Source organism: Oncorhynchus clarkii, chromosome 28 (genome assembly GCF_045791955.1).
Source record: "Oncorhynchus clarkii lewisi isolate Uvic-CL-2024 chromosome 28, UVic_Ocla_1.0, whole genome shotgun sequence".
Taxonomy (NCBI): domain Eukaryota; kingdom Metazoa; phylum Chordata; class Actinopteri; order Salmoniformes; family Salmonidae; genus Oncorhynchus; species Oncorhynchus clarkii.
In genome coordinates this window covers 35,892,135-35,906,409 of record NC_092174.1, presented here as the reverse complement: position 1 = coordinate 35,906,409, position 14,275 = coordinate 35,892,135, and positions in this window count along the sequence as shown.

The window sequence follows — 14,275 nt, the reverse complement described above, 5'->3', positions numbered from 1 at the left end:
CGTCGCTAATGCTAGGTGGCTAAATCTAACATTGGTTATGTTTACTATGTTACGTTTGGTCTATGAGACCAGGTTGTAGTTGATAAACGCCGTGCGACGTGCTGTGACATAGGTATGACATGCAATGCAAGCACGAATCCACAAGGAGGCAGGCAGTATTAGTCCAGAAATATTTTATCAAGCCACAGAATCTCATATTATTGAATGGAGCACAATATAAAGTATTGATTGCATTGTAGATTGTAAAAATGGTCAACCCTCCGATCTTTAAAGATCGGTACCGACAGAAACCTGAAAGTATTTGAGAGGTACAGTTGAAGTCGGAAGTTTATATACACCTTAGCCAAATACATTTAAACTCAGTTTTTCACAATTCCTAACATTTTTTCACAGTAAAAATTCCCTGTCCTAGGTCAGTTAGGATCACCACTTTATTTCAAGAAAATGAAATGTCAATCAATCAAATTTATTTATAAAGCCCTTCTTACATCAGCTGATGTCACAAAATGCTGTACAGAAACCCAGCCTAAAACCTCAAACAGCAAGCAATGCAGGTGTAGAAGCACAGTGGCTAGGAAAAACTCCCTAGAAAGGCCAAAACCTAGGAAGAAACCTAGAGAGGAACCAGGCTATGAGGGGTGGCCAGTCCTCACAGCCTGGTGGAGATTATAACATAGCCTGGTGGAGATCTCCGGGTGGAGATTATAACAGAACATGGCCAAGATGTTCAAATGTTCATAGACGAACAGCAGGGTCAAATAATAATCACAGTGGTTGTCGAGGGTGCAACAGGTCAGCACCTCAGGAGTAAATGTCAGTTGGCTTATCATAGTCGATCATTCAGAGTATCTCTACCGCTCCTGCGGTCTCTAGAGAGTTGAAAACAGCAGGTCTGGGACAAGTAGCACGTCCGGTGAGCAGGTCAGGGTTCCATAGCCGCAGGCAGAGCATTTGAAAGGAGAGCAGAGGAGACAGCAGTACCTTCCGCTATTTTTGAACCATCTAACTGGGTCGGGTGTAGTATGCCTTCAACATGTTAACGTGGTACACACACGAGATTAGCGTTTTCTATCAGGAGTTTGAAGCACATAATCAGTTTCACTTAATTTATTTTCAATTAAATAAGGACCAGAGAATCGAGCTGACAGTGAAGATCCTGGAACAGGCAATAAAACCAGTACTTGGTCACCTGGCTGTAGTGGACGAGAAACAGCCTGTTTATCATAGTGTCTTTTCATACTCCTCTGTGAGGAAGACAGAGCTTCCTTTGCGAAAGCACAGGCTTGGTGTTGGAGCTCACGAAAGCGACTAATGTAGTCCAACACATTCTCATCTCCCGCACACAACTCTTGGGACAAATACTGTTCTTTAAGGACTTTCATTGGTCCTCTCACTGTGTGACCAAACACTAGTTCAGCCGGGCTGAACCCTAGGGACTCCTGTACAGTTTCACGAGCAGCAAACAAAACTAGAGGAACTCCCTCATCCCAATCTTTCTCAGATTCCAAACAATATTTACGTAGCATAGTGTCTGATGCCAACGTTCAAGCGCACCCTGAGACTCTGGGTGATATGCGCTTGCCACACGATGCATAATTGACAAGGATTTTAACACCTGCTTGAAGAGCTTTGATAGGAAATTGGTACCCTGATCAGTTAGTTACCCCGAATGTCGTGAAGAATTTAATTAAGGCTTTACTCACTACCGGGGCTGTAATCTTTCTCAGAGGAATGGCCTCGGGGTATATTGTTGCCATACACATAACCGTTAACAGAAACTGGTTACCTGATTTTGTCTTTGGTAACGGTCCAACACAATCAACCACCACATGTTCGAATGGTTTACCTATGACAGGTATTGGACAAAGAGGAGCTGGAGGAATAACCTGTTTTGGTTTTCTCTTTATCTGACATGTCCAACAGAACTGAGCCAAATCTTGTTTTAAACCTGGCCAAAATAAATGTTGAAGGATCCGATCATAAGTCTTAGTGATTCCTAAATGACTGGACCACTGGTGATCATGGGCAAGGGATAACACATTGTGTCGAAAGGCTGTAGGAATCACTATTTGGTAAACAGCATTCCAATCTCTACCCGCGTCAACATGGGATGTCCATTTACTCATGAGGAGATTACCATCAATGAAGTACGCCACATTCTTCTTATTTACCTCTTCCAATGAGACAACCCTAGAAAAACATTTAGCAAGCCTGTTGTCAACCTTTTGGTTAGCTATCAGCTGCTCAGCAATAAGTTCAATATACTTCGATTCTTCCCTGGGTTGTTTGTCAGAGGTGATCAGCTTCCCAGAGGTGGCACACAACCCATCCTCTTGATCAACCTCTTTGAACAGAACAGTGTAAAGACAAATCTATCACGTCACCCACTTGTCGTGCCTGAGCACGAGTGACAGCACAAGCGGGGAACACATGTGGATAACTCTGCCAGCTCATTGGAGAGAGGTAACTTTTATCCAATACGGGTACTACCTTTCCTCCGGCAATATCGTTACCCATTATAAAGGTCACACCTTTTACTGGCAACATAGGACGTACCCCCACTCTGAATATTCCACTGATTAACTCAGTGTACATTCACAAAGTGCAATGGCACTGGGATAAAACCCATTTCAATACCCTGAACGCCCAATTTTTCAGTTTTTGATTTGTTAAAAAAGTTTGAAATATCCAATAAATGTCGTTCCACTTCATGATTGTGTCCCACTTGTTGTTGATTCTTCACAAAAAAATACAGTTTTATATCTTTATGTTTGAAGCCTGAAATGTGGCAAAAGGTCGCAAAGTTCAAGGGGGCCGAATACTTTTGCAAGGCACTGTACACAGCTTATCTATGAGTCATATACATAGCTTATCTATGAGTCATATACATAGCTTATCTATGAGTCATATGCATAGCTTATCTATGAGTCATATGCATAGCTTATCTATGAGTCATATGCATAGCTTATCTATGAGTCATATGCATAGCTTATCTATGAGTCATATACATAGCTTATCTATGAGTCATATACATAGCTTATCTATGAGTCATATACATAGCTTATCTATGAGTCATATATTATACCAGCAGAATTGTTATGTAATATTGGAACAAAAAAAACATTGGTAACCTCTGTTGGATTCAATTCAATATGGTACCTTGTATGATTGATATAGCAGGTACCCACCCCTGTGTCGATTGCGTTAATAGAATATCTAAAAGATGAAACATGGAAAGGAATTTAGGAGATAACTATTCAGAGTAAACTAAACGTTTTTCTACCTATCTACCCATTAGTGGCTCCTGAGCCATCATTTGTGATACACTTGCCTGATGTTATGTCGAGAGTTTTTCCTGGTCAGTAACTACTACCCATATATTTTCCTGGTAAGTTCACAGGAAAAGGAAAAACTCCTGGCCTGAGTAATAACCAATCAGTGTGTTTCTCCTCGATACGTAGGAATGTAACTTATTGATCTCCTGCTCAACCAGACAGATGGAACCCTCAGCTGTAAACAGCCCTGGCAAATCATATCACCCCGTGTGAGTGACATGACCATTCCACTCTCTCCTCCGGCCGTTACCTGCAGTGAAAGCACCCTAGGGATTCTACAGTCATACCTATGGAAAGACACAGTCACAACTGTAACCAATATGATTATGATCTGTCCATGTTGACCCCGTCCACCTGCCAATCATATTTTCCCATAGCCCCATTTTTTTAAATATTTTTTTTTTTTTTTAGCAGGGGCTCCCATTGAGATATTGCTATTTTTAACAAGGGAGCCCTGTATATACACAATTAATAAATACAACATAATACAAATAAACAAGATTACAAAACATACTCAAGAGAAACAATCACATTCCTCAGCAAAGAGGGCCCTAATCAACTATTTAAACGTCCCTAGAGGCACCAGAACATGAAGTTGCAGCAAACTCTGTAGATTGTTCCATGTATAGGATATAAAGAAACTACAAGATCATTTACCTAACTCAGTGGAGACCGAAGGGATCTTCAGAGTTAGCCATCCCTGAGACCGGGTCTGGTATCTCATACGTCTTTAAGTTAACAATGAAGTAAGGTACAGCAGACGTTTATGTAGGAGGGCTTTATAAATATAATAGAGAGCAATGAATCAATCTACACGACTTCAAAGAGGGCCAGCCCACTGTCTGATACAGAATGCAATGATGTGTACCGGACCTGACGCTCATAATAAAGCATAGTGCGCTATGCTCTCTCTAATTCTCTCTCTCTTTTCTCTCTAATTCTTTCTTTCTTTCTTTCTCTCTCTCTCTCGGAGGACCTGAGCCCTAGGACCATGCCTCAGGACTACCTGGCCTGATGACTCCTTGCTGTCCCCAGTCCACGTGGCCGTGCTGCTGCTCCAGTTTCAACTGTTCTGTCTGAGGCTATGGAACCCTGACCTGTTCACCGGATGTGCTACCTGTCCTAGACCTGCTGTTTTCACCTCTCTAGAGACAGCAGGAACGGTAGAGATACTCTGAATGATCGGCTATGAAAAGCAAACTGACATTTACTCCTGAGGTGCTGACCTGTTGCACCCTTCGACAACCACTATTTGACACAGCTGGTCATCTATGAACATCTGAACATCTTGGCCATAATCTCCAACAAGCACAGCCAGAAGAGGACTGGCCACCCCTCAATGCCTGGTTCCTCTCTAGGTTTCTTCCTAGGTTCTGGCCTTTCTAAGGAGTTTTTCCTAGCCACTGTGCTTCTACACCTGCATTGCTTGCTGTTTGGGGTTTTAGGCTGGGTTTCTGTATAGCATTTTGTGACATCATCTGATGTAAGAAGGGTTTTATAAATACATTTGATTGATTGATGATAAATTATGTCTTGTCAATGGTTTCAATCATGCCAGTGATTGATTGACAGCAGAGCCATATACTTACAATTGTAAATATATTGCTCTGACTGACACCTTGTGGGTTCAAGAGTCATGGACGATGGGACCTTCACTACAACTGTCAGACCTCAATCATAACACTTTATCTCCTTCATCTCAGGCCCCAGACAATGTTATTATCTCTGGCCGGTGTGTGTGTGTGTTCGTGTGTTTGTGGCTGCATTATTCACGATAGTATAGTATACAGTAGTATTACTGTATATAGTAACATAACCTGTAACCTGTTTGTATACTGCATGTACAGTGCCTTGCGAAAGTATTCGGCCCCCTTGAACTTTGCGACCTTTTGCCACATTTCAGGCTTCAAACATAAAGATATAAAACTGTATTTTTTTGTGAAGAATCAACAACAAGTGGGACACAATCATGAAGTGGAACGACATTTATTGGATATTTCAAACTTTTTTAACAAATCAAAAACTGAAAAATTGGGCGTGCAAAATTATTCAGCCCCCTTAAGTTAATACTTTGTAGCGCCACCTTTTGCTGCGATTACAGCTGTAAGTCGCTTGGGGTATGTCTCTATCGGTTTTGCACATCGAGAGACTGAAATTTTTTCCCATTGCTCCTTGCAAAACAGCTCGAGCTCAGTGAGGTTGGATGGAGAGCATTTGTGAACAGCAGTTTTCAGTTCTTTCCACAGATTCTCGATTGGATTCAGGTCTGGACTTTGACTTGGCCATTCTAACACCTGGATATGTTTATTTTTGAACCATTCCATTGTATATTTTGCTTTATGTTTTGGATCATTGTCTTGTTGGAAGACAAATCTCCGTCCCAGTCTCAGGTCTTTGGCAGACTCCATCAGGTTTTCTTCCAGAATGGTCCTGTATTTGGCTCCATCCATCTTCCCATCAATTTTAACCATCTTCCCTGTCCCTGCTGAAGAAAAGCAGGCCCAAACCATGATGCTGCCACCACCATGTTTGACAGTGGGGATGGTGTGTTCAGCTGTGTTGCTTTTACGCCAAACATCACGTTTTGCATTGTTGCCAAAAAGTTCAATTTTGGTTTCATCTGACCAGAGCACCTTCTTCCACATGTTTGGTGTGTCTCCCAGGTGGCTTGTGGCAAACTTTAAACGACACTTTTTATGGATATCTTTAAGAAATGGCTTTCTTCTTGCCACTCTTCCATAAAGGCCAGATTTGTGCAATATACGACTGATTGTTGTCCTATGGACAGAGTCTCCCACCTCAGCTGTAGATCTCTGCAGTTCATCCAGAGTGATCATGGGCCTCTTGGCTGCATCTCTGATCAGTCTTCTCCTTGTATGAGCTGAAAGTTTAGAGGGACGGCCAGGTCTTGGTAGATTTGCAGTGGTCTGATACTCCTTCCATTTCAATATTATCGCTTGCACAGTGCTCCTTGGGATGTTTAAAGCTTGGGAAATCTTTTTGTATCCAAATCCGGCTTTAAACTTCTTCACAACAGTATCTCGGACCTGCCTGGTGTGTTCCTTGTTCTTCATGATGCTCTCTGCGCTTTTAACGGACCTCTGAGACTATCACAGTGCAGGTGCATTTATACGGAGACTTGATTACACACAGGTGGATTGTATTTATCATCATTAGTCATTTAGGTCAACATTGGATCATTCAGAGATCCTCACTGAACTTCTGGAGAGAGTTTGCTGCACTGAAAGTAAAGGGGCTGAATAATTTTGCACGCCCAATTTTTCAGTTTTTGATTTGTTAAAAAAGTTTGAAATATCCAATAAATGTCGTTCCACTTCATGATTGTGCACCACTTGTTGATTCTTCACAAAAAAATACAGTTTTATATCTTTATGTTTGAAGCCTGAAATGTGGCAAAAGGTCGCAATGTTCAAGGGGGCCGAATACTTTCGCAAGGCACTGTATATCACCCTCCACACACACACACACACACACACACACACACACACACACACACACACACACACACACACACACACACACACACACACACACACACACACACACAACCCCCTGCAGTCTCTGAGGCCAGTAGGTGGCAGTGATGATTTCCTGGATTCCCTGTTAGGTGGCAGTGACTCATCGTTTGCCCCTGCCTTCCCCCTGTGGCCCTCCTTCCCCTCCTCGCCCAGTGACAGCGGCATCAGTGAGGTTTTCATCCCTCCCTATAATCTGATTCGTCCCGGTGGGGACACTAGGGGAATTGACTCTACATTGAGTCTACCAATCATAGTATTTTCAATTGACTACCAGGGATAAAAGACAACCTGCAGCAGAGCTGCGGGCCTTGATTTCTGGATTTGAATACCCCTGCTCTGTGATGAATCCATTAAACACTCCACATGGAGCACCATCAACGGGCAGTCAGGACCACCGAATGTTGCTTTGAATGGAAATCCCCAGTCTACCCAACTCATTCTATTTCATTCCCCTTTTCTAATTCTAGCCACACAAAAGCATACAGCCAAAGAGATCCCCGAGAGACCATCACACTCTTCTAGCTTTGTTGATGAACTCTTTTTGTTGGTGCATAACATAACAGCAGGCTCTAATCCCCCGGCAATACCTGATGCAAAATAGATGCAAAGCGTATAAGCCCCACACTCAAAAAGAGATCCAAGTGTACTATACTGTTTTGTGTGTGTGTGGGACTGTTTCTTTTTTATGTAGATAAAGCCCCCTTTTAGTCTGAACTAGGACAATTTACAGGCAGTAGGAGATTACAATACACTACAGTCATCCTGCTTTCTGAAGCAGTCATAATAATAGGACTCTTACTGTACAATACAGTACTTTGACCCATCAAGTGACAATTTCTATATCACAGGTCAAGGAAAAAGACTGACACATAAAAAAAACAAAAAACGCAGATAACGGTGCTTTTTAGAGACTGAAGGATTCCATCCATAAAAACTATTTCTTGAAAGGTGTGCCATGTGTAGTGTGAAAATACTTCATAAACATCTCTGTCACAAAGGGGTTTGTTGACAAGGAGTGCACGTGATGAATTTGACCCAGTGCAGGAACCAAGCAGGACACAGCTAATGATGATACAGTTGAAGTCGGAAGTTTACATACACCTTGTCCAAATACATTTAAACTCAGTTTTTAACAAGTCTTGACATTTAATTCTAGTAAAAATTCCCTATCTTAGGTCAGTTAGGATCACCACTTTATTTTAAGAATGTGAAATGTCAGAATAATAGTAGAGTGATTTATTTCAGCTTTTATTTCTTTCATCACATTCTCAGTTTACATACACTCAATTAGTATTTGGTAGCATTGCCTTTAAATTGTTTAACTTGGGTCAAACATTTCAGGTAGCCTTCCACAAGCTTCCCACAATAAGTTGGGTGAATTTTGGCCCATTCCTCCTGACAGAGCTGGTGTAACTGAGTCAGGTTTGTAGGCCTCCTTGCTCACACACACTTTTTCAGTTCTGCCCACAAATTTTATATAGGATTGAGTTCAGGGCTTTGTGATGGCCACTCCAATACCTTGACTTTGTAGTCCTTAAGCCATTTTGTCACAACTTTCAAAGTATGCTTGGGGTCATTGTCCATTTGGAAGACCCATTTGCGACCAAGCTTTAACTTCCTGACTGATGTCTTCAGACGTTGCTTCAATATATCCACATCATTTTCCTACCTCATGAAGCCATCTATTTTGTGAAGTGCACCAGTCCCTCCTGCAGCAAAGCACCCCCACAACATGATGCTGCCACCCCCGTGCTTCATGGTTGGGATGGTGTCTTCGGCTTGCAAGCCTCCCCCTTTTTCCTCCAAACATAACGATGGTCATTATAACCATTTTTGTTTCATCAGACCAGAGGTCATTTCTCCTAAAAGTACAATCTTTTTCCCCATGTGCAGTTGCAAACCGTAGTCTGGCTTTTTTATGGCGGTTTTGGAGCAGTGGCTTCTTCCTTGCTGAGAGGCCTTTTAGGTTATGTCGATATAGGACTCGTTTTACTGTGGACATAGATCCCTTTGTACCTGTTTCTTCCAGCATCTTCACAAGGTCCTTTGCTGTTGTTCTGGGATTGATTTGCACTTTTCGCACCAAAGTACATTCATCTCTAGGAGACAGAACGCGTCTCCTTCCTGAGCGGTGTGACGGTTGCGTGGACCCATGGTGTTTATACTTGCAAACTATTATTTGTACAGATGAACGTGGTAATTTCCAAATGCTTGAAGTTTTTTGGGGGTGATTTCTCTTGATTCTCCCATGATGTCAAGCAAAGAAGCACTGAGTTTGAAGGTAGGCCTTGAAATATATCCACAGGTACACCTCCAATTGACTCAAATTATGTCAATTAGCCTATCAGAAGCTTCTAAAGCCATGACATCATTTTCTGGAATTTTCCAAGCTGTTTAAAGGCACAGTCAACTTAGTGTATGTAAACTTCTAACCCACTGAAATTGTGATATAGTGAATTATAAGTGAAATAATCTGTCTGTAAACAATTGTTGGAAAAATTATTTGTGTCATGCACAAAGTAGATGTCCTAACCAACTTGCCAAAACTACAGTTTGTTAACAAGAAATTTGTGGAGTGGTTGAAAAACAAGTCCAACCTAAGTTTATGTAAACTTCATCTGTATAAAGCCTGGATTGCTGATGCTATGTACTGGCCAATTAGTGGGTTTGAAGCTACCTGTCAGCCATATTGCCACTCCCAAGAAGAAGTAGTCCTCCAAAGGAATGAAAGGATTTCTACACTATATCAATTAAATGGACAAATTACTTGAGTATTTTCTTGTTGTAGTGGGGACAGTAACATTATAACTTTGGTCTCCGAGCATTGCAGGTTCAATCCCAGTACAAGGCACTAATTTTGTAATTTCATACAGTAGATGAAAGCAATATGATGGAGCCTCAACTCCCCTGCCCCTCTGACTCACCGTCTCTCTTATTCCTGTTTGTCTGATTTAGATGGGAGTCTCTTCCAAGAGAGCAATGGGAATACCCACAACCCCCGGCTGCCCTCTGGTTACCCTCACACTGTAATGGACTTGCTGCTGTCTGGAATAAGATAGCAGGTGAGTCAGAGGGGCAGGGGAGTTGAGGCTCCAACATATTGCCTTCATCTACTGTATGAAATCCATTCAGAACGGATAAAACTGTAACTGTAGGTCTAGGTTCTAGGGGAGGAGGCAAGAGACACAGAGAGAGAGACAGACTGAGACAGAGTGAGCGAAAGAGAGACAGATAGAGATACAGAGAGAGATACAGATAGATAGAGAGACAGATAGATAGAGAGGAGAAAGACAGGGAGAGAGAGATACAGAGAGAGAGACAGATAGATAGAGAGAGAGAGATAGACAGAGAGAGAGAGAGAGGAGGCAGAGAGAGAGAGAGAAGGAGGGAGAGAGAGAGCGAGAGAGGGAGAAGATACAATGTGTTCCAGATGGAGACAGTCAGACACAGAGAGAGATGAGGAGACAATAGGACATAAACACAGTGTGTGACTGTCTAAAGCCTTGCAGTTATGACTGTCTTTCCTCTCTCCGGAGATTGACAGGCTCAGTGGGGCTCCCAGCATTCCCTGCAGGAGCTGGTCCTTAACGAGGATGAGAAGAAGTTGTTGGATAAAGAGGGGGTTCACCTGCCTAGCCAACTGCCCCTTACTAAGGTAGGCTATTACTGGCCCTAATGTCCACCTGCCCAGCCAGCTGCCCCTTACTAAGGTAGGCTATTAAGAAGAATAGGGAGTACGTGGACAATCTGGAGAGCAGGTAAGGACCAATGGACAGCCTCGAATCAGAACAGTAATTTAGCCCAGTTAAGGGTCCACCACCCAGTGATTATTGTCATTATCTGGCAATCGACTGAGTATTGAGTATTACATTATCTACATTAAATTCACTTCTGAACATCATCGATTATTAGTCAGACACCACTTCCAAACGAGGTCATCACTTTTTTTATTAGAGTGATTTATTGTTTCTGAACAAAAACATCACAGCCAGCCATTCACACACATCTGCACAGTGAGAGAGGAGATATTAAACAGTGAGAGAGGACGTATTAAACAGTGAGAGAGGACGTATTAAACAGTGAGAGAGGAGGTATTAAACAGTGAGAGAGGAGGTATTAAACAGTGAGAGAGGAGGTATTAAACAGTGAGAGAGGACGTATTAAACAGTGAGAGAGGAGGTATTAAACAGTGAGAGAGGAGGTATTAAACAGTGAGAGAGGACGTATTAAACAGTGAGAGGACGTATTAAACAGTGAGAGGACGTATTAAACAGTGAGAGAGGACGTATTAAACAGTGAGAGGACGTATTAAACAGTGAGAGGACGTATTAAACAGTGAGAGGACGTATTAAACAGTGAGAGGACATATTAAACAGTGAGATGATGTATTAAACAGTGAGATGATGTATTAAACAGTGAGAGGACGTATTAAACAGTGAGAGGACGTATTAAACAGTGAGATGATGTATTAAACAGTGAGATGATGTATTAAACAGTGAGAGAGGACGTATTAAACAGTGAGATGATGTATTAAACAGTGAGATGATGTATGAAACAGTGAGATAGGACGTATTAAACAGTGAGATGATGTATTAAACAGTGAGAGAGGACGTATTAAACAGTGAGAGAGGACGTATTAAACAGTGAGATGATGTATTAAACAGTGAGAGAGGACGTATTAAACAGTGAGAGAGAACGTATTAAACAGTGAGAGGACGTATTAAACAGTGAGAGAGGATGTATTAAACAGTGAGAGAGAGGACGTATTAAACAGTGAGAGGACGTATTAAACAGTGAGAGAGGAGGTATTAAACAGTGAGATGATGTATTAAATAGTGAGAGAGGAGGTATTAAACAGTGAGAGGACGTATTAAATAGTGAGAGAGGAGGTATTAAACAGTGAGAGAGGACGTATTAAACAGTGAGAGAGGACGTATTAAACAGTGAGATGATGTATTAAACAGTGAGAGGACGTATTAAACAGTGAGAGGACGTATTAAACAGTGAGATGATGTATTAAACAGTGAGAGAGAACGTATTAAACAGTGAGATGATGTATTAAACAGTGAGATGATGTATTAAACAGTGAGATGATGTATTAAACAGTGAGATGATGTATTAAATAGTGAGAGAGGACGTATTAAACAGTGAGATGATGTATTAAACAGTGAGATGATGTATTAAACAGTGAAATGATGTATTAAATAGTGAGAGAGGAGGTATTAAACAGTGAGAGGACGTATTAAATAGTGAGAGAGGAGGTATTAAACAGTGAGAGGATGTATTAAACAGTGAGAGGACGTATTAAACAGTGAGAGAGGACGTATTAAACAGTGAGAGAGGACGTATTAAACAGTGAGATGATGTATTAAACAGTGAGAGGACGTATTAAACAGTGAGAGGACGTATTAAACAGTGAGATGATGTATTAAACAGTGAGAGGACGTATTAAACAGTGAGAGGACGTATTAAACAGTGAGATGATGTATTAAATAGTGAGAGAGGACGTATTAAACAATGAGAGAGGAGGTAGTACGAAGTATAAACATCATGGGACCACGCAGCCGTCATATCGCTCAGGAAGGAGAATCATTCTTTGGTGCGAAAAGTGCAAATCATTCCCCGAACAACAGCTACGGACCTTGTGAAGATGCTGGAGGAAACAGGTACAAAAGTATCTACAGTAAAACGAGTCCTATATCGACATAACCTGAATGGCTGCTCAACAAGGAAAAAGCCACTGCAACAAAACCGCCATAAAATGGCAGCATCATGTTGTGGGGGTGCTTTGCTGCAGGAGGGACTGATACACTTCACAAAATAGATGTCAGGAAAATGATGTGGATATATTGAAGCAACATCTCAAGACATCAGTCAGGAAGCTAAAGCTTGGTCGCAAATGGGTCTTCCAAATGGACAATGACCCCAAGCATAGCCCATACATATGGGATGCTTGTGGAAGACTACCTGAAACGTTTGACCCAAGTTAAACAATTTATAGGCAATGCCACCAAATACTAATTGAGTGTATGTAAACTTCTGACCCACTGGGAACGTGATGAAAGAAATAAAAGCTGAAATAAATCATTCTCTCTCCTATTATTCTGACATTTCACATTCATAAAATAAAGTGGTGATCCTAACTGACCTAAAACAGGGTTTTTTTACTAGGATTAAATGTCAGGAATAGTGAAAAACTGAGTTTAAATGTATTTGGCCAAGGTGTATGTAAACTTCCGACTTCAAATGTATGTAAGAATGCTGTTCATTGACTACAGCTCAGCATTCAACACCATAGTACCCTCCAAGCTCATCATCAAGCTGGAGGCCCTGGGTCTCGACCCCGTCCCGTGCAACTGGGTGCTGGACTTTCTGACAGGCCGCCCCCAGGTGGTGAAGGTAGGAAACAACATCTCCACTTCGCTGATCCTCAACACTGGGGCCCCATAAGGGTGTGTGCTCAGCCCTTTCCTGTACTCCCTGTTCACCCACAACTGCGTGGCCATGAACGCCTCCAACTCAATCATCAAGTTTGCAGACGACACAATAGTAGTGGGCTTGAGCACCAACAACGATGAGACAGCCTACAGGGAGGAGGTGAGGGCACTCGGGGTATGGTGTCAGGAAAACAACCTCTCACTCAACGTCAACAAAACAAAGGAGATGATCGTGGACTTCAGGAAACAGCAGAGAGAGCACCCCCCTATCCACATCGAAGAGATAGCAGTGGAGAAGGTGGAAAGTTTTAAGTTCCTGGGCGTACACATCACAGACAAACTGAATTGGTCCACCCACACAGACAGTGTGGTGAAGAAGGTGCAACAGCGCCTCTTCAACCTCAGGAGGCTGAAGAAATTTGGCTTGTCCGCCAAAACCCTGACTAACTTTTACAGATGCACAATCGAGAGCATCCTGTCGGGCTGTATCACCGCCTGGTACGGCAACTGCTCCGCCCTTAACCGCAAAGCTCTCCAGAGGGTGCACAACGCATCACTGGGGTTAAACTACCTGCCCTCCATGACACCTACAGTACCCGATGTCACAGGAAGGCCAAAAAGATAATCAAGGACAACAACCACCCGAGCCACTGGGTGTTCATCCCGCTATCATCCAGAAGGCGAGGTCAGTACAGGTGCATTAAAGCTGGGACCGAGAGATTGAAAAACAGTTTATATCTCAAGGCCATCAGACTGCTAAACAGCAATTACTAACTCAGTGATGCTGCCTACATTGAGACACAATCACTGGACACTTTAATAAATGGATCACTAGTCACTTTAATCAATGCCACTTTAAATAATGCCACTTTAATAATGTTTACATATCTTACATGACTCATTTGATATGTATATACTCTATGCCGCTTGGCCATCGCTCATCCATATACTTACATGTACATAT